Source organism: Apus apus, chromosome 5, assembly GCF_020740795.1.
Source record: "Apus apus isolate bApuApu2 chromosome 5, bApuApu2.pri.cur, whole genome shotgun sequence".
NCBI lineage: Eukaryota > Metazoa > Chordata > Aves > Apodiformes > Apodidae > Apus > Apus apus.
Genome location: NC_067286.1, coordinates 43,629,198 through 43,655,548, shown reverse-complemented (window position 1 = coordinate 43,655,548; position 26,351 = coordinate 43,629,198). Strand labels below are relative to the sequence as shown.

Sequence of the window (26,351 nt, the reverse complement as noted above, 5' to 3'; positions counted from 1 at the left end):
CACACGTATCCACACTGTCAGATGCAGTATCAGCCACTAAAGAGCAGGGAAGAAAAGCACTTCCATCACTTCTGTTACTGGCCTTCACCAGGGACGTTTGCTCATAAGATTTCTCCAGAAGTTTCCAAGAAATGGCTGTGCATTAGTAACGACAGAAATTATGACTTTGTGTCTGGAATGATGAAAACATGCAAACTCAACTATCCCATTCCTATATAAATAGTTCTGTGATGGCTTAACTTTTCTGCAATTACTTCCACTATTCTTTTTCCTACTTTTTTTTTCAGTCCCAATTAGACAAAAAACTAAATGTTATAAGTATATTAATGCTTTCCTTAACTGGAAAATTCTGGCACAAGCCATAAGTCCCCTGGGAAAGCTGATCAGACCTCTGGGTGAATGTACTCATCCAGCTCTAGCCTCCTCTCCCTGGATTAATCAGTCAGCAAAAGAGACTACAAAGTGTCAGCTAGCATACTCCCATCACTCATAGAAGGCTAACTCAGCTGTTCAAATCAATATTCGTTAGCAGGCAGAATAAGCTAGTTTTGCTAGTATTCTAATTAGACAATAGAGATTATTACAAAACACCTGCAATGTTTGTAATCGTTTAAAATAATGAGTCAATATTAGCTTCCAAAGGCACCATATGGTAAATGCTCATTCCACACAGGTGGTCCTTCATAGGCCCTGAGTGTTTCAAAAGTGATCATTAACAGGTTTTTTTAATCTAAATGAACTTGTTCTCCATTAATGCATCAGCTGCTAGTTTGTCCTCTGCATGTTGACCGCACATACAGCTGGCTCAATTGCATGCCTCCTCATCTCATGATGCAGGATCTGAGTTGTCTTCAGAAAATAACTCCACCAGATGAAGCCCACCAAGAGAATAATCTTCCTCCTCTCTAAAGCACCTGTGGTCAAGAATCTCAGAAGCCTTACAAACTGTTTTCTGGAAAAAAAGTGTTCCTCTGTGTTTTCTAACTTAATGTCACAAATCTGTGGTCATGCACACAATGTTGTACTTGCAAATGATGGTCTGTAGCAGTGGTATCTCTAGGGAGAGCAGTTGGGACCTCTGAGAACAGGTCTGCAGAGAGGAGCTTTGAGAGCCCTACAGTTGCTGCGTCAACAGCTCTGGTTCTGCACAGCACAGGGGGCAGTGTCTAAGTCTACCCCTCACAAATACACGTCAATTTCCTTATAAATTGTAAAAAATAAGTCTTACACCCACACACATACTGTGTAATTTAAATGAAAACAAATAAAATATAATTCCTGAAAGTCACTTCTGGAGATTTGTCTGCATGTAGGTTTGATGAAAACCCTTCAAGTCACTGATTTTGTTTTCTAATTCCTAGAAAAGCAGATTACGCATCTGTGGTGTTGTGGAAACAAATAATAACAAACATAAATATTCCCACAAAGTAGCTATTGCCATCTCTCTTTTACAGAAGGGTAAATTCAGATGTAGCCTGTCCATGGCAAGATAGAAATTAATTCAACAGGTAATAACCCAGAAAAAAATCTTCCTATGTTGGGATGAAAACAGGTCTCAGTTTTTCCCCAAGGCACATTTTGTGCAGTGACTCCTGGGAGCTGATCATGAAAGAAAGGAAGATAAAGGAGTCACTTCCTTAGCTTCTCCCTTCATACAGCAAGAAGAAACTGGATTCCAAATAAATGTAAACATAATCTTTTACAAATTAACTAACATATCATTAAAGGTTCTCAGCCACATTCTTTGCAAGTATAACAACTTAGGATGCCAAAGAGAGTACCAGAGATTCAGGAAATCCAGGAGACAGGCATAGATAAATAAATCTGGAGATTACCTAAGTCTAAACTTAGATAAACTTAATAAGGTTTTTCTACTAAACAATAATTACACATCACTGTGTTTACCTATCAACTTTTAAGCCAGAGATCTCCAAGCATCTTATTTACAAGCTATTAAATCACTGTTCGCATTACTGACACACATCCACTTCTGTCACAGCACAGAAGCTTCTTAAACGCACACTGCAGAATATTTAAGACGAGGTGTACTGACTGAATTGTAATCAATTGAAACAGTAGGGGAAATGCAGAACAGCAATTGAATCATCAGCTGGAAATTAATTAAGACTCTGGGGTGAAAACTTCAAGACTTCTACAAAAAAGTAGCCACGCATTTTTAGCGATTATAAGTAAGAAGACCTTCCTTTGAAATACGTAACCACCAGTCATGGTACATTTAGCAGTGATGCTAGGCATTAGTTCTGAGTAAACTTGGGGAACAAAAAGGCCTAACAAATACTAGATTATATTTCAAGGTCCTTTCCAACCTGGGCTACTTCATGATTCTACAAAATCACCAGGACAGATTTTGCCATCTGTTTTGGAGCAGATCTTGTCATAAATACAGTGATTTTTCTGGCTTTATTTTACTGTTGATAATTTTGAAAAATGTCAAAGCTTCAGACAGATGTTTTTGTTACTGAAATGCATCAGGTGGCTTTGCAGGCAGCTACTAGAAAAACAAAATTAAGCATTTAAATGTAGACTGCTAATAGAATTTTTTTCAGGTTCTATCTCCTTCCCTTGAGATAAACTGACTTTCATTAAATAAATTTGTCTAAAGCATATTTTGCAGAATATTTTTATCATCCCTACTTTAGCCCAACTAGATTTCCTACAAAACAAAAAGAAAAAAGGGAGAGTCAGAAGGCTGGGGGATATAAATAATGCATCACCCTGTTGCTCTTTTACAAGCTGCAGCAAGCAATACACCAAAGAAGGTACAGATGAAGAGAGAGGATATGGCTCCTGGGCTGAATCTTGTCCAAGATATTCCAAAACCTGGAGGCACAAAGGTGGTGCAAAGCCATTATTACTGTTTTACTTACCACTTGGTACCTTCCCTTTTGCTCCTCCTGAAGATGTAACAATTACTTGGACGAGCATTTTGTTAGTAAGCTTTTTACCATTGTGTTCAGCTTAGCTGGAATTAAATGACAGTATCAAAGCACAAGATGGGACAGACAGCACCAGAAATGCCCATTTTGTGAGACAGCAAAGCCAAAGAATGCAATAAGAAAATGTGAGGCAGGATTTTTCACAAGGTTGTCTTGGTCCAGGGTTTTACTCTTCATCTTCCTCATAACTTTTCTTTTCAGTATATACAGATTGCTGCTCTGAATCGTTCTGGCAAAGCACTGCCTGCTAGGGCAGCTGCAATCACAAACTCTCTGGGCACTGGCATTTGTCACCATGATCATAATTCACAGCTATACATAAACTTTTTCAAAATGCTGTGAGGATGACTTCAGGGAGTTAATAAAGCTGCTTTCCAGTTCTCTAACTCCTTCCATTGATAACTTATTCAAACTGTAACTGCTTGTAATGTGCATCCTGTATCATACTACTACTTATGCTACATGTACTCCCTGGGGCCATCCATCATCCCTACCTATTGGTAAAGTCTGACCTGATACCCTCCAATCCCAATTGACTCTATCCTGCATCTTTCATTTGAAATTTCTCTTATTCTCAAACTAAATGTAGTCCATTACATACAAATTAGCTCTTCAGCAGGCACTTCCAACAAACCTATATATGTTTCACATGGAAAAGAAGCATTGTTGCCACGTTCTTCTCCCCTGGAAAACTCAGAGGCTGAGATTCCTCTCATTGAAACAGCAGCTCCATCAGCTTTACTCTGTATTTCACAGATGTGTATCACAGCAGACTGCTTCCCTGGTCTGGGAGTACAAGCAACAACATACTGTTGAAGGAGGTAGTGTTCTTTCCAAACACTAGGAAAAAGTGCTAAGCAGAACTACTTCTTTAGAGTAGTTGTAAGGTACCTACAATTGAAAGGATAATATCACAGAGTCGAACAAAGCTGAGTAAAAGCTTCCCTGTCCCACATTCCTACATAGTACACTTCAACACTAATTTGTAGAACATATTAATATATTTGTCATTCATTCGGTTGCATCCAAAATCATGGTAGTTTGGTTCTTGAGATCTACATGACTGTATGTGTTCTGAAGACTTTGCAAAACCTTTTCAAATGAGATACACTACACTAACACCAGGAAGAGGCTATGTCCTGGGGTAAGCAAAGTCCAAGTCTCACTCAGACACATAACAGAAGTCTGTGGTGTAAAGACACAATAAATAAAATGGTGGGCCTTTTTGGATATGGCTTCTTTCAGCTCTATTTTTGACTCTCACATTCACCTCTGCAGAGGCTCTGGAATTTGACCTGCAGCTTCCAGGCTTGGATGTCACAACAGTATTTTGACACACCTTAATTGCAACACTTCACATCCTGAATTTCTAGTGCTGGCTCTTCTTTAGGAAAAGGATGTCACAGAATGATAACAAATACTGTGATTTGAAACTAACAAGGTGCTTCACATCTCAGAGTTTTTTTAAAGTTTTGAAGCATGAAGGTGCTTCACTAAGAAAAAAAAAATCCACTATTCTTTTTATGTACAGATCCTCATAGCTGTTCATAGCGGCTTTTTGGAAGCAAATTAATCCTCAAAAGTATCCGAGGACACATGTATTAGTTTCACCTTATTGGCAAAAACAAACAACAAAAAAAAAGCAAAAAACAAGGGGGTGGTTGTGTGAGACATGCCCAAAGTTGAATCAAAAGTGAGATTCGGTGTTATGGTGTTGCAGTCCGAGTTCAACCCGGACTAGAAAAACCTCGAGTTGGATCACCCTTCTCCTCGATCAGAGGAGGAATAGCCCCAAATTGGCTGGTTTTACTTTCCCAGTGGGTTCGTCCCTAGCTTGGGACTGGCTGGCTACACTGAGTATGTAACTAGAACACAAAACTCTGCCCAGATGTGCACGCACCAGCACAAACACAGAGATTATGTGTTTAAAATGCCACGTTACTGGAACAGTTTTCAGAGTGTGTGTGTGCGGAGGGAAACTGGATATGCAATGTACCCGGTCGGTAAAGAGAAAGAAAGGCTATTACAGCTGGGGGTAGAGAGAGAGCCTGATGCCTTTCCCGAATAGGGTCGACGAGATGCGTGTGTGTGTGTCCGATTACTTTTGCCCGGGGAAGAGAGCACAGGAAAAGAAGGATTTCTTGGTTAGTCTTACAGTTCCCGGCTCAGAAGCACTGACAGGAGCAGCGGCGACGGCTGCCGGGGCTTTGGGGCTGCTGCGGCGGCTGGAGCCCAGGGGATGGCAGGGGCACGGCTGGAGCTGTGGCTGGAGCTCAGGAGCGCGGCTGCAAGGGCTGCTTTGGGAGCGCTTGATGGCGGAGGCTCTGGGGAGCGAGCAGTGATCCCAGCTTTTTTAACATGCTCCCGTTCCCTTCTTCTGTTTCTTCGGCTCTATTTGTGTAGCTCCTCGGCCAGCAGGCTCCACGAGAAAAGGCAGGAACAAGCCCTTTTTTCCCAGCCACAGAAGGCTCCCCTTTTATCTGGTCTCCTATTCCTCTTTCTTCTATCTTCTTTTACTTCTATCTTTTACTTTTCTCTCCTTCCTCCCAGCAGCAGTGGACAACAAGCAACCACCTATAATGGCCCTTAACGACCAGTCTTTTGTCCGCTCAGCTCCCAGCCCAAGGTGTGGTTCCGGCAAGGGCTGGGTCCTGGCTGCAAACACATCAACGTGGGGCAGCCTGTCCCCGTCCTTCATTGTGTAAGCCCCATCCCGCAGCCCTGTCCCCGCAGTGTTGCTGCAGTTTCTCTTTTATTTTCGTCTGTTTAAGTCTCTCTATCGCAGTCATTTTGGTTGAGAGACATATCTTTTGTGGAGGCCGGTTCTCCAAATGTGGTAACTCTGGAAAGCCTGGATCTAACAACTACACTGGTAGCCTCAACCAGAACACATACCTATACCTTAGAAAATTTACCTGAAACACATTTACTTTCAAATCTATTTGACTTCAGCAGACAGTTTTTTCAGCAGTGCTGAGACACAGGCTCATCAAGTGGTTGCAATACCTGCTAGGACAGACAACTTGTATCTCCTTTCCTTTCTGTATCTCCTAATGACCTCCCTTTCTCCTTGTCCAATCCCTATTTGCTCCTTTTAGTTCAAGGTTTGTCTCTTACTGAGTAGATGGATAGTACCTAGCTTAACATGTAAGCACTGCTGAAACATACATCATCACAATTTCCCTAGCTGAATATTGTACCACAACATTCCTGCTCCAGTGACCTCTCACTGAAGTGGCACAACTCAGTAGTATAGTGTTATATCTGTTGTAAGAAATATTACACTGGCTTTTCCCATAGATATTCTCAGTTCTCGGCATATATACTGAGCCAGCAGAAGTCCAAGCTATAAGGAAAATGAGGTGGTTTGCAGTTTAAGCACTGTGTTACTTTTAGCTCATGGCTGATTAATTTAATACATGTGAAAGGAAGAGATAAGCATTTAATTGTTACTAGAAGTGGGAAAGCTGATCAGGGCTGAATTAGAAGAATCTGTGGCCTAATTTCATCATTGTTTTTATGTTCTAAAAATTCAGGGCCTGTACTGCTGCCAAGATGACGCAGACTGCTCTTCAGACTGCCTTCTACAATGTATTGTACCTTCTCCCTCTCAAACTTGACATTGCTTCCAAATGAAGGTGCTCATCCCATCAGCTTGCAATTACTTCTGTCCTACTATAAGATATTTTGACCTTTATTTTTTTGTGTTCAGATCCTGCTTTTCATGCAAGAATAAATTTCAGGTTTCACATTAATCTGATCCTGACAATGGTATGACTGACAGCAGCTCCTCTGAGTGCTCCAGAATATGCATAGAAACAAAACCCATGCTAGACACTGTATGCTATCTATGTCATCCTATAGATGTATGTGTTATCCTAGGGAAGCCTTCAGAATAATCAGGTTATAAGATCTTGGAACATCAACACAAGGTGTAGGATATGCTAATCAGGTATCCTAGCAGAAATTAACATAGACCTCCACTCCTCTAAAGAGATTTTATTCCGCAGTCAAGCTCTAATGTTAGGGGTCATGCATAATTTTAGGGTAGAATCAATGCCTTTTGCCCCAGAAAATACATATTTTACAACCCCTTCCCCTTCTTCACTTCACTTTGGAAGAGCCTGCTCTGCATGAAGCCAAAGAGAGATTTTCTTCATCTTGCAAAAAAAATAAAAGAAAAACTTTTTAGAGACAACAGAAAGGGAAAGAAAATGGACTAGGGAAAAAAAATTTGTTTACTTTCTGTCATGGTTCAACACTGGGCCACCAACTAGATGAAAAGTAAAATTACTAGAAAGAAAATTGTCTCAAACCATTACACTTTTCCTGCTTCCCCCTTTCACAAGAGAAAACCTGTTTGGAAAGCATTTGTTTACAGGATTTTCATTCAGCAGGAGACCAAACACATCAACCTCAAGCTCTTTGTGACACTAGTGGAGACCTGGGTGCTTAGCTCCTCTCAGGATGAGGCCCTAGGGATGAGAGAGTCTGAGTTACTATCTAGCAAGGAAAATAGTAACTGAAATTAGATCTCTCCCTTCCTCCACTCCCATCGGTTAAGACAAATAATTTCTCTCCCTAGAGAGCATGAAGTGTACCAAATTCCACAGGCTGCTTCTCCAACAGGAGACGTAACATTCCCAAGCAGGATTTCTTCAAAACAAGATTGCTTTCCTTTTGCGACTTACATCACCAGAGAGTCTGTTATTAGCCTGATATTTTATCTCTGACACTGTGAGAAATAGCACTGCCATAAACCCTGCTGCCCTTAGTAAATGTGGAATTACTTGGCAAAAGCTAATAAAATGAGGAACAATGACAGCAATTGCCAATGAATACTTAAGCACCAAATGAGCCAGCTGCCCACACATGCATGCATGTGTGCACAGACACACACACACACAAGCATTTCTTCTTCACGTGATACCTACAACAGCAGAAAGTGTATTATAAGGACACTAATATTTTCACTTTATGTCATACAAAGCAGTAGTGCACTGCCAGGGAGATGGATGAGGTGCTTTCACAGATCCTTAACTCACATTTTTCTTTACAAACTTATTTTAGCATCTAACTTACTTATTAAATGGTTCATCCTTTTCCTGAATTCTTACCAAAGAGAGCAAGAAGAGGAGACAGTGTCTAACATTTTATCAACACAACAAAAGTTTCTGTCCTCTCTTTCACACCACCTCCACTTTGAAGAAAAGTTTTGAGTAATAAAATACAACAGCTAGAGTTAAAGAGTGATGAAAGGAAACAAGAAATTGAAACACTTAAGGCTGCTCCAAGCACAGAAGCTGATCAGGGAAATGCTCTTGTGCCAACAGTGCCAGGACTGGAGGAAGAGAAGGAGGGAAATACCTAAGCTATATCAGCAGAGGAAACAGAAATATCCAGGTCTCACTAATTCATCTGGGACATCACGAAGAGTTTGAAAGATGAGAGAAATTCTGAACCTTGGGAATTTACTGCAGCAATAACACCACCTATTAAAGGGCTATTATTCACAGTTCCTGAGAAAAATTGCTCGCTCTCCTCTTTCACTGACTTCTGCTGTTAGTATCCAGTATCACAACTTTGAGGAATTCTGAAAATAGAGGAGGCAACAGCCAATTCTAGAAGTTACTCAGCTGAAATCACTAGAACTGCACAAATCTAAAAGCCACCATTTAGATTCAAGGAGAGAACGTTTTGTAATGAGAGTGTCCAGGTCTACTCTTCCATATCTTGCAGGGTCTGCCTTGCCCCTCAAATAGGGGCACTTTGGGGCATGAAATTGTGTAAAACATCTCTGCATTCAAGCTAGTTTTCCAGTTGCTCTGCCACCAACATTTTGGAAGTGAACTCCATTTGCTATTAGGGAAGGTATTTAATATTACAACTAGAAATATTTTCCAATTTTTTAAAATTAAGTACAGACAGACAATAAACTCCTAGTTATACTAAACCAAGAAAGTCTCTCTTCTCTGGTTAGTAATTCAGCAGCATTTTCTCATTACTCTGAACTCTCCTCCTTTGTCCCTTCATCCTGCAAAATCCCACTGATGATCAATCTCATTAAGCATGTTACTACACTAACAACTGCACTATATTTGGTCTTAACATATTTACATTACTCCAAAGCTTCACATGACCCAGTTTTGGTCTGCACCTTGAAAGACATACCAAGACCTGTGTACAGATCAACTTTGGAGTTCTGCAGCAATGTCTGTCACCATAATAGCTATTCACAATATTTGCACAACTGATCTACAGATGCTCATTCTTAATTATATGCCTTTGGCTGCTTCTTTTCGCAGATTTCAGAGGAAAGAACTGATGCAGCTTCCTCAAGCTGGAATTTGCCTCTATTTAATAGGCCTACCTTTGGCTTCTCAGAGACCTAAAAAAAATTAAATAAATAGATAAACAGTTAGCCATGCAGTGCCCGAGCCTCTCTGAAGTAACCACAGGGAAGGAGGCAAAGACTTAGAATGAGAACATCTATCCCTTCCTGTTCACAGTTAGACTAAAACCCATCGCTTCATTTTGCTGTCAGAAGGAAAGATTAATCAGTCATTACCAGCCAAGGTAACTATATTCCTAGTGATGACCTGCAAGAGAAAGTGTAAAGACCCCATTTTCAACCCCCTGACCTAGCCAGATCCATCCATAGAAGTCCACTGCCATAACATACTCAGACATTATTACAGTGATGAGTTTGGTATGTGCAAGAATGTTGAGACAGGTAATTTCTCTACTGGCTCACAACTATAAACCTAAGCATAAGGTTTGCCAGTACTTGTAGCCTTCCCCCTTGTGACCCTCCTACCTTCCCTGAACTACCTGCTCCTTACTCCATTCATCTGTCAAGAAGATTCTATTTTGGCATTAATTAGCATGAATCCCCTGAACTCCAAGAAAGTTGTCTTGATGTTCTCCACCACAGAGCATGGCCTCAGTGATTACACAGTGAGGTCCCAGTCAGCTCCTGTCCCAAGGCCTGAGATTTATATGCTGCCCAATCTCCTTTTGGCTTGGCATTATCTCCTCTGCCAGTGGTCTGTCATTCCCTTTAAGATGCAATGGCCCCAAGGTGGGACTGACAAGCTGTGATGAAGAGGGGCTAGAAGAAGGGAATAGATGCTCCCTTTATTTTGTCATTGCACTTACCCAAGCACTGCAAGGGAAATGTTACCAGGAAGCCGTTAAAGGGCAACTTTTTCTGGAGTCACTGATACATCTCCATGTGACATTTACTCTGCTAGGAATGATTTATCCCTTCGGAAGGAAAGGCCCAAGTCACAGCTCAGCAATAACAAGTAAATCATCTTCTGGAGTAAAGATAATGGCTCTGCCCATCATAAGGCTTTTTTAAACCAGACCAAACTCTATCCCATGCTTGGTGAATATTTCAGTCTCACATTTAGAGTACATATAGTATTCATTCCCCAAAACAGCCAAGATTATCTGGGGTTCAGTCCCTCCTGTGCTTCTAATTCCCTAAAGGATCCTCTTCTTCTTCCTCCCCTTGGAAGAGAAGATACTATTCATTCCCTAACCCACACAGTGATTATGGGAACAAAAACCAGTACTGGCAAAGAAATCTGACTCACAGATGGGAAGTGATTCTGAGAGAGTAAGGAGTTCTGGCCTCTCACTTTTCTACTCCTTCAACTCAAAAAAAACAGAAGACCCAGGATCAGGACAAAGGACTCATCAGTACTGAGAAACCTGCAAGCACAAAGCCTAACAGAAGACCAAAGAAAAAAACACCAAAAAGCCACCAAACATGGAAAACTGACAGGAGAGAACATAAAAGCAACAGTGAGAATAAATAATATTCACCACTAGAACGCTCTTTAACACCTTCTCCTGCGCCTTATCAGGTTACAGCAACTTCTGTTCTGCCCCAAACTGCCTGCTGTTCACTACAGTAACATATTCTTGTTATTTAACCTAATCCACTTTGAAGTGATTTGAGTTCCCGTTTCTGCACAAGTTTAACTTTGATCACTTAAAAGCGGAATCCTCCAGACATACACAACATCTCTGCAAGTACAAGGAAAAACCACAGAAGAAACACAGGGTCACAGTTAAGCATGTGCTGGAAAAGCTCTACAATGTGACCTAGGCAGAATTACTGGAGGATAGGAGAGAGAGATTTATGCCTATTTACATTATCCTTTCTTTCAACCACAAGTGATTATTCTAAAACACTGACATCTCCTATGAGATTTACTTAAATAAAAGATGGAAACTGAGCCCTTGGCCACAGCCACTTCAGCCTAGAAAATTATGACACAGGGTTAAAACCAGAAGGGAAGTCCAGCAGCTGTATGTTCACAGGGGAGCTCAGGTGACCAGAAAATTTCTGGCATTACTTAGTGCTGCAGAGAGCAAGAGTCACAGAAGCTCAGCAGAGCCTGTGATCAAATATTCTCACCCATAAGGATGGCACTCAGGTGATCACAGCCAGCATGTACACACGTACTCCGTAAGTCTCTTTCAAGTTGCTACAGGATTCTGATGTGATCAGAGCTTAAAGGTAGACCAGCCAACTTTTGTGCATGCAGTGAGCAGGACCACAAGTGCTTTATACACAGAGCTAAGCCAGTTATAGTTTTAAGATGGAGAAAATAAAAAGTAAATACATAGGGCAGACAAGAAAAAAGATCTAGCTCTTAGCTTACGCCTGGCCCTATTCTCCTATGGCCACATTGCACTGCAGAGACCCTGTCTACTCAATTCATCTTCTACAGCTAGTGTCACTGTACACTCCAGAAGGTCCTCTCGCTCCACGCCACCCAGTGAGGCACATTTTCTCTCATTCTGAAAGGTCTTCTCTGAGCTCATCCCTTGAAGGAGAGAATTATGTGCCATAGTAAGCAGTAAGAAAAATCCCATCTGTCACACAATCATTAGAAGTTCTGCTTAAGGAAGAACTGGTGGACTTGGTGATGTATTGCATGTCAATATGAACACTACTCTCTTTCACTAACAGCTGCAGACGAACTGCACTGACCTGTGAAAAGCCGTTCTTTGTCAGAAGAGGTCCATGGATTGCTAAAAGGTCAAGAATTATATGAAAGCACACCTTCTTAAAGTCAGCCAAAATGCATCTCCTGCAGCCAGTCAGATCAATCTACTCTGTGAGATCAGTCCATCTGCGAAGACTTTTTACTGCAGGGGGGCACAGCCTTGAGAAAGGACAAAAATGAACCGATAAAAGAAAGTAATTTCTTCTCCGGAAGTTGACACCATGGTGTCACTCTCTGCTAAAGCACAGATAGATTACTTAACTGACATGAAACTTGCATTTAGTAAGAAAGAAAAGGACAAATGCAAGCATAATCAAACCCAAAAGAAGCCAGAAAAGAACATCCAAAATGGACCATTTGCTTATCTGCTAGTGGAGCCATCATGTCCCCCTGCTCAGTACCTGCTTTGTTGCATAACTGGGAATCTTTTATAGTCTTTTGGAAGGCAGTAACAGAAGTTAAGGGACTTTAGATCAACACAGAATAATGACTCTTTATTACAGTTCATCAGTGCTGAAACACTCTTATTCTCCCCTTCAGAGTCAAAATCTGACTATTTCTTCTGGGACAGGCCTCTAGTTATTTTGACTGGGACAATCAGCTCCTTGAAGGACAATACAGGCAGTTCTTGCTCTTTCCTGATGACTGTTTATTCCAACATCACTAAATGGTTCAGAGGGCACACAAAGGCAACTATGACCAATACCTCTGCAGCAGAAATATGCATTCCCATTACTAATGTTGGATGACATGAGGCACCAAGTTTATTTTCATAGATGATTTCACTCAGTCAAGGCAATGGTATTCAGATTTTCCTTCCCTTCTCTACCGGAAGGCTGTAAGGATTAGTATTTTGTGATATGGGCTCCACCACTACTACAGAGCTGTTTCATAGAATCATAGAATCATAGAATTATAGGGGTTGGAAGGGACCTTGAAAGATCATCTAGTCCAACCCCCCCTGCCAGAGCAGGGTCACCTAGAGTACATCACATAGGAACGCATCCAGGTGGGTTTTGAATGTCTCCAGTGAAGGAGACTCCACAACCTCTCTGGGCAGCCTGTTCCAGTGCTCTGTCACTCTTACAGTAAAAAAATTTTTTCGGATATTCACCTTGAACCTCCTATGCTCCAATTTACACCCATTACCCCTTGTCCTATCACTGGTCATCACTGAGAAGAGCCTAACTCCATCTCCCTGACACTCACCCCTTACATATTTGTAAACATTGATGAGGTCACCCCTCAGCCTCCTTTTCTCCAAGCTAAAGAGACCCAGCTCCCTCAACCTTTCCTCATAAGGGAGATGTTCCACTCCCTTAATCATCTTAGTAGCTCTGCGCTGGACTCTTTCCAGCAGTTGCCTGTCCTTCTCGAACTGAGGGGCCCAGAACTGGACACAATACTCCAGATGCCACAAGGGCACATTGCTGGCTCATGGTCATCCTCCTGTCTACCAGGACCCCCAGGTCTCTTTCACCTAAACTACTCTCCAGCAGGTCAGCCCCCAACCTATACTGGGACATCGTGTTGTTCTTCCCCAAATGCAAAACTCTACACTTGCCCTTGTTGAATTTCATCATGTTTCTCCCCGCCCAACTCTCCAGCCTGTCTAAGTCTCTCTGAATGGCAGCACAGCCTTCTGGTGTGTCAGCCACTCCTCCCAGCTTAGTGTCATCAGCAAACTTGCTGAGGGTACATTCTATACCCTCATCCAGGTCGTTGATGAAGATGTTGAACAACACCGGTCCCAGTACCGACCCCTGAGGGACTCCACTAGTCACACACCTCCAACCAGATTCTGCCCCATTGACTACAACTCTCTGACTCCTTCCCATCAACCAGTTCCTAATCCACCTCACTACCTGATCACCAAACCCATACCTGATCAACTTATCTACAAGGATGCTGTGGGAGACGGTGTCAAATGCCTTACTGAAATCAAGATAAACCACATCTACCGCTCTACCATCATCTATCCACCTAGTAATTTCCTCATAGAAGGCTATGAGGTTAGTCAAACATTATTTACCCTTGATAAAACCATGCTGACTGCTCTTGGGAATCTGTTCTGTGGTATTTGCAACCTGAGCAGATGCTGATATTATTGGAGGTCTCAGAACAAGCTCACTGCTCATAGTGTCTTTTTTCTATCATTGTTCATGTGAACATTTGAGGGCTTCTCTGTACTGATCAGCCAAACCTCTCTCTCTTTGCCTTCTATCCCAAGCCCTTGGATGCTCCACAAACCCAGTGTCCAGACTGTTTGCTCCATTGCACAGAAATGCCATCATGCTGAGAGTCATTTGGCAACACCTGCCAGTGATGACTGTGTTTTATAACAGTCCATTAGTACAAGGTTCTTAATGAAAATGAAAGCTGGTAATGAAGCCAAAAGGCAGCTGCAGTCTCTAGTCTGGGGAGGGTAATTAAGCTAGAAGAGATGAGGAGACTGAAGAACAAAATAAACACATGGATAAAGAAAAAAGAGACCTGGTAGTGCATTAGCACTAATGTAGTTAAGGCAAGCTATCCAGATTGCTTTATGAAAACTTTTTGTTTGCATTTGGTGGACTATTTTTATATTGCTAGCCGATACAACAACAAATTATTGCTCCCTCAGAGATACAGACATCAACTAGAGTCAGTGTGGAGCAGACAAAGACCCTCTGGAAAATGAAGGATATCTACATATCTATATTATCATAGAATCAACAGAATGGTTTGAGTTGGAAGGGACCTGAAAGATAACCTAGTTCCAACCATCCTGCCATGGTTAGGGACACCTCCCACTAGAACAGGGTGCCCAAAGCCCTGTCCATTTCCAGAGATGGGGCATCCACAGCTTCCCTAAGCAACACGTTCCAGTGTCTCACCACCATCACAGTAAAGTATTTCTTCTTTCTATCTAATCTAAATCTACCTTCTTCCAGTTTGAAACCTATCCCTCTCTTCCTATCACTAATAGCCCGTATAAAAAGTTCCTCCCCAGCTTTCTTGTAGGCCCCTTCATGTACTGGAAGGCTGCTATAAGGTCTCCTCGGAGCCTTCTCTTCTCCAGGCTGAACAACCCCAACTCTCTCAGCCTGTCTTCATAGGAGAGGTGCTCCAGCCCTCTGATCATGTTTGTGGTCCTCTGGATTCACTCCAACAGCTCCATCCTTCTTATGTTGGATTATGGTACATTTGAGCTTTGAAGAAGAAAAAAGACTTACATTATCCCCTTCTATGTTGCCATCTCATGTCCATTAGGTGTGGAAGAGAAAGATTGGCTCCCATGAATAGGAACTTCATTTGGTTTATTTTCAAAATAATTGTCAAAACTTAGTGGCTACCATCTTTTCACTTGGTAAAGTACTCTATAAGCTAACGTTATTTGTCAAAGCTCAAGCTTTATATAAGCTATATAAGCTAAAGCTCATTGTTAGTATGTTCCCTCTTGATACTGGACCTAGAATACATTTGTACGACTGAGTGGCACCCCATCTAGATAATTCTTCTGAGACATCACCAGGATAATGCTTTTCTCTTCTGTGCTTTTACGTCCTGTATGTGCTTGGACATGGCTTTCATTGAATGTTTTGCCACTTCCTCAGCATTAAGTTTAGATGTACATACTAGGTCTTCCAGTGTTCCCTCATATTCAAGCCATCTTAATCATCAAACTGTTTCAAAATTCTTACAAATTGTTCGACATATATCCACCTTACAGTATTTAAGTCCCTTAACAGTTTTGCCTAGGTACATCTTATGAGATCTCTTTACAGATGAATTATCCACCTACTGTTTTATGAAGGATGTCATGGCACTTGTTTGACATTTATGCTGTTTTCTACCAACACTTATGATTGCAATTCTTCTCATTCTAGTCAAATCTACACATTTCATTAATGTCATTTTTTCCCTTCTTCGTGATCACTGAGAAAAGAACTAGACAGAAATAAGTGACTTCCAATTTGTCTAGCCTTCCCAGTTTATGCTGTTGCATTGTGTATCGCTAATTAATTTTTTAAAACTCTTCATGTTACAGCCAAATTTTAATTGTTGTGGGGTTTTTTTTCCAAGTAGATTATATAGGTCTTTTTGTCAAATAACGCATTGAAGTCTAGATATATCACAACCACAGTCTTCCTTTCATCCATTAATTTTGTAACTCTGTCCAAAAGTAATCAAATGTCTTCTATGAGTTTTGTTTATTAAATGCTGCTGATGATTGCCCATGATTCTGTTACTCTGTATAGTTACAGATTCATTATTCTTAACAGGGCTTCCATTATTTTATTAGAGGCTGATAAAGCTTTTGAGAAACATTTTGGACTTTAATTCATGGAAATACTAGAATTGAGCTATACACAGAATGTAACTGTTGAAAAGCTGCCATAGCTGCTTCTTCTCCTAAGCTTAATATGCAGGACCAGAAGAAACAAAAGCAGGCAAGGACTAGAGGTTATGTTATGATGGTTATATTATTGATAATGTAGTTAAGATATACACACAATTCACCACAAGTGTTAGACAAATCCAGAAAGTTTTGACAGCTTCACAGAACAAAAGACTGATGATCCCACTGCCTGGGCTTGGCTAATTTTATGTATTTCATTGGCATTCCATACAGCACAAAAATACCTTGTGGACTTCTAGGTCTCACACACTAGAAATTACAACAGGAGAGGTGTACTTTAAGCTCTTTCTTTGCAGTGATGCCACCAAGGTGGGGGAGAAGGGGGAATTTGAGCCCCCAGAGCCTTGTGATAGAACAAGAAGAACTGGCATTTTTCCTCCCTGAGCAGCCCACCATGCCAACACCAGACAGTAAGGGGTAACCTCGATGAGAAAAAAGAAGACTCTGACTCCATCTGTGCCACCTCCACTCTGCCAGCTGCCCCCAGACCCTTTTGTTGAAAATTCATATTAACATTTCGAAACATTTCCAGCAGTGTCAGCCATAATAAAACCAGGAGAGTGCTCTGTCAGCTGGCAGGACAGCCTGCTGGCTTCTTTGGCTTGGATTTCGTACCCTGGGAAAACTGGAGACCTACAATCAAACCTCATTATGAGTGGATTGAATAACTGGCCCTATTTACAGATGTTTATGTGGCATCCCAGAAGCTGCCAGGCAAACACCTGAAGCTAAGAAGTCACTGGCCTGTAACTAGCGCCTTGCCATGTAATAAATATGCAGTTCAGTAAAAAGACAGATCACAGGTCAGTAGGAAATACTCAGAGCTCTGAGTAACTACACCAGATCTCCTCTTGACAACTCTACCGGTGTGTCTTGTTTGTAGCCCTGCTGTCCCACCAAACTCTACTTGCTGAAGGTCCAGAGTGATGTGCAGTAACAACTCTGAGTCCAGCAGTAGGGAGGCATCAATGCCCTAGATGAGGGTGCCAGAGGAACACAGTGCTGCATTATAGGACATGGCAAAACTAAAGCAAGTCAAAATCAAGATTGGTGTGATGGAGCTGTGGAGCAAGACAAAACAGATGTACTACAGCTCCAAATCTAGTCACTCAGGCAGGGTAACATAAGGAGACAAAAATATTTTTGGCATAGATACTTGGGATGGAAAGATAAAGAGGGTTATTCTGATAAAAATATACTTGGAATAAAATCCACCAATATCCATCAATACAAACAAGGCAAAATAAACTGACATATTAAGAATAAAATCAGAATTAAAAATACTACTGAAAGAATGATCAACAGATGGGAGAATAGAGGCTTAGTCAACCATTATGGAACAGTTGTATCAGGATATTGGGGTTCTCATGTTTTTTATAAGTTCTGCAAGTTCATATTCTACATGGCCAAAGCTCTGGGATCTCTCTGCTCCTGTCCCCAAGGTGCCTCATCAGCCAAACACACTCCCGTCAAAGCCAAATCTGTATTATAAGAGGAATATATTAGTGTTAACTGAGTTATGTAAAGGGGTAGTGAACAAGTACCAGAGAGCTCAAAAAAGCATGCAGGAATGCCCATGCAGTAACTCCATCCAAATTCTGTGTCTTGACTCAACAGGGCACAATTTCTCCATTTCCACTTACAACTCATCTTACTGATGCCTGACTCTTAAGTAATGGAAGTGAAAAAACCTCCAGCTTAGAGGAAAATTAGTAAAGTCAGGATGTGCCTGACACTTATCACAAAATCAGTGACTACAAACATTAACTGGCCCTTTCTTGGTACATATAACATAGAGGGTAAAGACCATACAGTCATAGTCACTGTTCTCTTCTCATTCCCCCAAGGACAGGGCTGAAAGGCCTGAGTGAAAGCAGACACCCCATACAGTGGGAAAACACAAAGTCAGAGCAGTAGCAAGGGCCAGACTTGAAAAGTTTCTGCCAGTTCTCTGAGGAGGTTGTCACACCAAGGCAAAATATTTTAGGTGTCTGTCAGTCATTATTGCCACAGTGGCTGCCTGGGGAGCAGCCAGCAGCAACTACCAGAAGCTGGAAGCTTCATAGTGGAGAATAGGCAGCAGGTTCAGAGGCAGGAAACACCCCAAGGTGGGAAGCCAGCACTCCGAAAGGTAACTTGACTGTCTCTGGCTTCAGCTGCCCTGTGTAGGAATAAAGAACATCCTTCCAGTTTGTCCCTTTGACTAGCATGTTCTACAACTAATTAGTCTTGGGACAGACTAGTAGGGCCTGTAGTGACAGGACAAAGACTAATGGTTTAAAAATAATGGAGAGTAGATTCAGACTAGATATAAGGAAGAAATGTTTTACAATGAGAGTGATGAAACACCAGAACAGATTGCCCAGAGAAGTAATGGAAACATTCAAGGTCAGGGCTGTGAGCAACCTGATCTAGTTGAAGATGTCCCTGTTCATTGCAGGGGATGGACTATATGACCTTTAAAGGTTCCTTCCAACTCAAGGTATTCTATGATTCTATGAAAAATAAACTGCCCTCCAGGTAAAAGCTCTGTTTCAGTTCAAAGCAGGGCTGCTATATCTTACTGAGAAACACACAAGCCTCTGAGTAATACTGAGGTTAGCATGGACCCTGTGTGCCATCGTTCCCATCATGCGCAGTCTCAGCAGGGTACCTCATGGAGTTTTTGCCCCATTCTCAAGACGCCTCTCCTGTCTCCCAAGACTATTTGCTTTCTCAGCACCAAAGCACAACTTCTCTTCAGGCAGTGCTGCACTGCAAACACAAGTGGTGCCACAGTCAGAAAAGGTGAAGAACAGGGCTAAAGGTGAATTAAACTCTTTGCTCACACCTACAGCCCAAAATCCAGGCTCCTATCAGCAGCAACATCTGACAGGCACTCTACACGCACCAGCTAGTCTCCAGGCCATTTTGTAGGTAAGATGCAGCATGGTCCAGTCTGCAAGCTGTGTCGCTCCTTCAGAGTCTGGGATACATGGCCTGACAGTCTCATGGAGCAGTCCCTCTTCTCATCCTAAAAGGGGGCTAAGTCCCTGGTTTCTATCAGCACTGTGTCTACCTCTCTTATTACAGAGGGAGAGATAATAGAGGGACAGAAATAACCCACCACTAACAACATCTAACATCACTGCTGGATGTGTGACCACAGCATGGGGCATCAGAAGAATACCTTCTTTTGTACTTACTACCCAAAATCCTAGCACACTTACAGAGCAATTAATTCAGTTTCATGCAACACAAGACAGGAAAGTTATCACTGTCCGTTTCACACACGGACAAGCTGAGGTTCACTGTAGGCAATCAGAACAGCCTGAAGCAAAACCAGAGCAACCATGAACTGAACTGAGGACTCTCAATCCTGTGCGTTAACAGTACCTTTCATTTCTCAGCATGATCTCCTCCCAAGCTGAGATGCTACTTTTCCATATTCAAGGGTATTACTTTCTTCCCTAGAGAGACCTGAAGGCTGAGTTGGCTTTTCTATTCTTTCTCTTTGCTTAGAAAAAAAAAAAACCTAAACCAAAACGCATCCACAAACACACTCCAAAGGCAGTCTTATTTAATCCCAGTGTAATTCTCACTGCTCTTTCTTAATCCTTCCACCTGTGAGATAATTGCCAGCACTCTGGGAAGAACTCAGTACTAACTGTAGACTGGCATAAAAAGACACAAAGAGCCCAACATAACAGACTAAAGGAAATCACAAGGTCTGAATTAACCATGCATATACACATCCATTCCAGACACCCTGCTGAACTGGCCTCTTTCACAACAGATAAAAGGTCCACTAATGGGGCTGGAGGAGAAGGCCATGAAAAGCTATGTCAGTAAATGAAGGCTTTTGCCTTCTCCTGTGTGCATAGTGGGATGAGATACCACAAAAAGCAAACATCAAAATAAGCTACCTGTAGTAATACCTAGCTGCCTAATATTCAGGGAAAAAAAATAAATAAATGTGTAGAGTTATCTTCCCACCTCATTCTGTCCAGAAGACCATCTCAGATGAGACTACATGTTTCTACTACTCTTCCGTTCTCTTTTCATTCATTCCCTTTGCATCCTCTTTCCACTGCTGATGCTGTACAGACATTTGTCTTCTTCATAACTAAAAAAAAAATAAATCCATTCCTTGACTATTTAAGTAGCCTCTTTCTTTTCCACTTGTCCTTAAAATTCATGTCTTCAAGGAGAAACCTGCATTGTTTCCATGTGCTCATATGTACTTCCCCAGCAAACTCCTTACACAGTACACTTAGGGCATCTCTGCATTATGAGTTTTTTCATTCTGTAGATTTTTGTCATAGATAATATGTGTTGTTCCCTTTGTAAAATATGATTGCTATTTCTACCACCATGTACATGTTTATCAATAGATACAGTTTTAATCTTCTTAGAGAATTGCTTTAGCAAGTAGAACCTAACTGGGACAGTCCTTGGTAGAACAAACAAGTTATTTGGTGGTTTATTGGTGCTTACAGAAACAGGAATAGACAAGGGAACTCTGGCATTTATTGCCTGTTCTCTAGCTCTCTCCATTTCACTGTGCTTCTGCTTATTCAACTGTAAAACAGGGAAAACAAATAATTAACCTTCCTCCTGGATGGTTGTGAAGCTGAATGATAATGCTTTCTACTTACTGTGGATTGTTTTCAGGACAGTCTGTAAGCATCAATGCAGTAGCCTCCTTGTACAGTGGTGAAGGGCTTTTGTCCCCACTCCACTGCCACAGAAGCACAAAAGGCCCTGACAATTCACAGGGAAAGCCATATGCAGAGCAAAGAACACACCTCTCACTTCTGAGGCCTCTCCATTAAGCATGTTGCTATTTAGGAATGTACTCCAAGCATTTATAAGACACTTATCAGGACAGGAGGCTGGTGGGATGTCAACGTGCTACATGTGCTCTGCTGATGACAAACAAACCACATAAAAAACTATTTTTCAGGAGAATTGCAGGCAGAAACAGCACAGGAGAGAAAAGCAACCCCCCCATAAGAGCAGAGGTCATAATTCAGCATCTCTTAAAATGAACTGCTGAGAAATAGCCAAGTGGAAATCCCAGCAAATAGAGCTGTAATGAGCTCAAGACCAGAAAGAAGGGAATCCATGTCTATCCACAGAGGACATCAGCAGGAAAACTTGCAAAGAGGTTTCAAGTCCCTGAACCAGTCAGATGGGAGAAGAGTCAGAAAGTGATTCCTGAAATAAATTTTCTTTCTGTTATTTTTGGAAAAGGAGACAAAAAGGAGTGAGGCTGGAACACGGGAAAGCCGACAAAAATCATTATTCTCTATAAATTGTTTTGACATTGAATAGGCAGTGACCTTCACAGCACTACCAGTTTAATGGCATTTACTTCAGCAGTAGCTGATTTCACTATTAAACAGGGATGCATAGCACAAGATTACACAACTAAATCACTCTTGTAAATATTGAATATCATTGCCTTTCTTTTTTCCCTTTTAACAAATCAGTCTCCAAATTAAACCACACAGTAGAAAATACATTTATTTATTCTATCCTAGCAAAAGCTTAGTGCTCATGCATTTTATCTATCCAATTCTCCAAATGACTTTGACACTTGAAAGCCCTTGTGATCAAAACAGTCTGAAGGAAGGCAATTTTGCAACAATTTAAGAACTGATTTCATGCACTGATCAACATTTACTAAAGTTGCCTGATGGAATAGCACAAAGTTTAACCCAGAAGACTGACAACAAACACCTGAAGGAGAAAATTAGTAAGAAAACTACAGTAGTTAAAATAGAATTACCATAGGAGACAAAAAGGAAGAAAATCAGAGATTCTCTCTCCACTCTTCCCTCCCACCAAAGGGAAAAAAAATAAAAAATAAAGGTAAAATTAAAAAAATCATTATTTGCAAATTCAAAGGGAACTGGCACTAACAGAAAAAAGTCATGCTTCTGGCTGGCAATACAATAAGCACACCTACCACATAATATATTCATTCAATTATGGACATACAGTGCAGCACAGCAGGATATTAAGTGTCCACAGATTTCTCTTAAAATACATCTGTTCTAAAGATGGAGTCAATAGATAGAACAAATAAAGTACAAGAATGTAGCAAAGAAAAATTACTAATGATGTCTTCAGTATCATATCTAGTAATACAAAATTGACTGAGAAATCAAAAAGCTAAGCCCGGAATTGAGTACTTTAAGTGTAGCAAGTCATTTCCAGAGAGACCCTTGTGATCTGTACACTCTGATTTTTCCAACTTTAGGAAAAGAATTTTTACACAGTCTGGCATAAATGGCCTGTCACATTGTGACAAAAAAAATCATATTCTGTTCAAACTGCAGATGATCAATGTCAGGAAGAGTTCTTTATGACAGTATTCCAGGAAAGAAATAATAAAACTTCTAAGTCTTTTCAGCACTTTAGCAACAGAGGAAAAATAAATCAATGGGTATTTAAGAACGGAACAAATCCTAAGGAAAAAAAAAAAAAAAAAAAATTGGTAAACTGAAGGCTAAAAACAGATGTATAGAGCAGCTTGCCCCACATGCCCACAGACTTCATTGAGATAGTCTGTGGAGTAAGACTATCCAAACTAAATATGGGGAGTAGAAAATGGTCAGATAAATGTATTTTTTGGATGATGGAGTTGGCCAGTCCTGCCAGGCACTGGTTCCAAAACATGTGTGCCCTCTGTCAGGGCTGGGAAATACAAATCCACAGTGATGCTGGGCACTGCCCTGGGTTTTATAAAAGCTTGTAACATCCTTACTGCAGAGCTAAGCGAGAGCCTGTAATCCCTGCGCTGCGATGCAGCAATGTGCTCTCCCCTTGCAGGACAAGCCAACAGCTATGCAAGATCCTTTTATCAACATTCACAGGGCTGGAAAATAACTGTTCACAGTTTGATTACCAACATTACCGGGTGAACCATTGCTCAGGGAGCTGGCAGCTGAATACACATGTAAAACACAAAGGTTCTGTGATATTTATTCTAGCCAAGTCTTAATATTTCAAGGCTTATAGCAACTAACTCTTTACATAAGCAAACGGAATTGTCTGATCCCAGCTGGTGATCAGTACATGCATCATCAACCTAGTTATTATTAATATACCAGTAATTAGGGGGAATAAAGGTGTGTGCTTTATAACGCTGGCTTAATACAATTCCACCGTATCTAATGAGACCACAGCTCCTTCTAAAATACAGTTATTTGACATTCAAATTATACATTTTTGTTACCACCACTAACAACTAACAATCACAGAGACTATATGATTTTAGAACAAATACTGAAACATGTTTTTTTTTAGTTTTCAATAAAAAGAATTTGGTCAATTAAAAGGAAATGTGTTTTGCTTTAGAAATAATCTGACCCATAGGCAGCTCCCAAATAAAACTGGGATTTGGGATAAAAGCTCGATTAAAATGCATGCAATTGACAGAATCAAATTGTAAACACTTACCTACATATACTACATACAATCTTCTTGCTCTACCGTAGGAAAGAAAGCGATATCTAAGGCACCACAGTGTGGTACTGCTTGGCAAATGCTACTGACTTTTTAAATGGTGACAACTGTGTACACAAATTCTCAGAGTACCAGTTCTGTTTAAACCTTTCCCCACAAAGCAGTGCTGTTGAAGGACCGTTTCTGCAAAACGCTTTGCAGTTTTTTCTTTAACAAGGGGAAAACTAAGGACATAATTTAGTGAGAATGAGTGCTGGTTAGCACTGGAACAGTCTCAGAGCCAGATTATTCCCTGCACTATTTCTTTTACATCAGTGCATTTCCTTCATTTCAGTATCAGTTGTAACATAATAAAATCCTTGCAGTGCAGTGAAGACTATGGTTCTTACTACCATTACATCAAACTTTTTGGTATATAAAGCCTATTGAATACAAGATCAACATTTCACAGAAAACCCTGATAAAACAGATTCGGGGGACTTTGTCCTTGAGGGTAGGTACACAATACATTCCCTGGTGCAAAACATCTTTAATTTCTATGGGCTTCACCAGCTGTTTAGGGACCACAGTACCTTGAGCACAGCAACTTGCAGGATTAGCCATCCTGCAAAATTTCAAAACAAAAAAGCTTTAAAAACAAAAGGAATATGCTACAATCTGTGAGTGCTGGATTCACACCTGATTTCTTGCTCTCTGTAGTTGCATTTTCTATTATCTTCCCTGATTTCATAACCTGTCAGTATTGATCCCTATTTGGATTTGTGACCTTAGAACTTTCAAGGTTCTTGAAACAAACATGGAAATGAAAGCCAGCAGGAGAAGGAAATCTAGCTCCATGAAAGAGGTGACTATGGCCAAATAAAGGAAAAGTGGTGGGTGTCACAGGAAGATCAGCAACTGACAATTGCACATTGCCAAAATCAGAATAAAAAATCAGAATACAGATGTGCAGGAAATCAGACAACATTAGACATTACTTCATAACTGACACAGAGGATACTGCATGAGTTGTACTGGACAATTTGAGAAAGCATGACCTTCTTCACAGTAATACTTTTACAGCCATTCGTAAGGCATGTTACCACTAATTTGTCAAAATATTTACTATCTGGTATAGCACTGCAAATAAGGCTGCTGTTTCTAAGCACTTACTCTTAATGCAAAAGATCCAGCTCACACAGCACATATTTTCTAAACTGTTCAATACCACAATGTTATCACTCTAGTCCACAAAAGGCCACAGTGAGCCTTAAAACAGGAAACTCCCCTTTTGCTCTAGATTTTCTATTTTTGCAGGGCTCTCTGATGTGTGTGACGGCCTATTTCAGATCCTGATGGCATTATCACCACTTTGCTGCATTACCATAAAGCCCTGGAAATAAGCTATTACCCACCATGACTCCTCCCAAATGTTATCACAGAGAATCATGCATTCACAAAACAGCATCAACTGTGAGAATTAGGGTCGATTTAAACTGCAGCTGTTCCTCCATTCCTAAATAGGTTCTTAGATCAAAACTTCCCCCTGACTGGTCTCATTACCCTCACAGTCCCTTTCAACTGGAAGAAGAAAAAGGCCTCTTTAAAAAATTGTATGCTTTGCAGACAAGACTCCTTCTCTGTATTACAACAACCAGGTAAGTAACATTAAAATGAAGAATTTTCCAAAAAATACAGTAGACACTTCAGCTTTCAGGATTGTGAGTTAAAATTTTGTCTTCAAATCACCTCTGGCAATAGAAATGAACATGTAATTTTGGTTTTCTATTTCTAGTTTATCTCATTTTCAGCATCTCAAGCTTCAGTTATTCAAGGGAATAAAAATACTAACTCTGCACTAAGGGCTTTCATTTAAATACAAAACCTAAATCCTGGATCTAATATACATGCTGGTGTTCCTTTTAGCTCTAAACCCATGCCCTAAAAAAACCCACAGCCCTATATTCTGCCATTATCAAATAAAACATTGCTAATTGTGTTCCATTTCCCTTCTCTGCTTCTTTGCCTCTTTGTTACTGTCCATTGGAAAGAGTCCAGTCTTCAGGGAAAACACACTCAAATCTGAACTGAAAAACCTAAATGCCAGGAAAAGGCACAATGTCTCTTTAAGAGTCAACAGTAAATTAACTTGCCCATAAGAGTGCAATAATTAGCAGTTAGTAGCTTATTAAAAGGATGGCAAAGGCCAAGCTGCCATCTGGGATCTCCAGTTTCTTGTGATTGTGATTATGTCAAGATGTGCAACTTGCATTAGCTTTCATGTCACTGTGCTTGCCCTTACTTTTCATGTAAATTTTAATGAAAGATACAGCACTTTAAAAATCAGACATCCATCAAAAGTGCTATTAGTCTGCCTTTTACAAAGCATATGGCCTGTTTTGCTACCTCTGCATCTCTACACACCACTGAATGCCTTTAATGAAGAAAACAGAGGAAGGGGGAAAAAACAAAAACAAAACAAAACAAAAACACCTTTCAATGATATCAATTAAATATTCTCTTTGGGCAGAG

At 40.8% G+C, this 26,351-nt stretch overlaps 1 protein-coding gene across 19 annotated transcripts in view; it reads right to left on the bottom strand.

Annotated features, from left to right (window-relative positions):
• The window catches only part of NRXN3 (neurexin 3), a 1,010,752-nt gene that overhangs the window by 884,499 nt on the left and 99,902 nt on the right, over positions 1–26,351 (bottom strand). The window contains exon 1 of one of the 19 annotated variants that reach the window (XM_051620879.1): positions 23,835–23,852. The exons of the other annotated variants lie outside the window; for them this stretch is intronic. The gene's annotated coding sequence lies outside the window, so the exon portion shown is untranslated. Of the gene's footprint in view, positions 1–23,834; positions 23,853–26,351 lie in introns of those variants that run through there. 19 annotated transcript variants of the gene reach the window in all.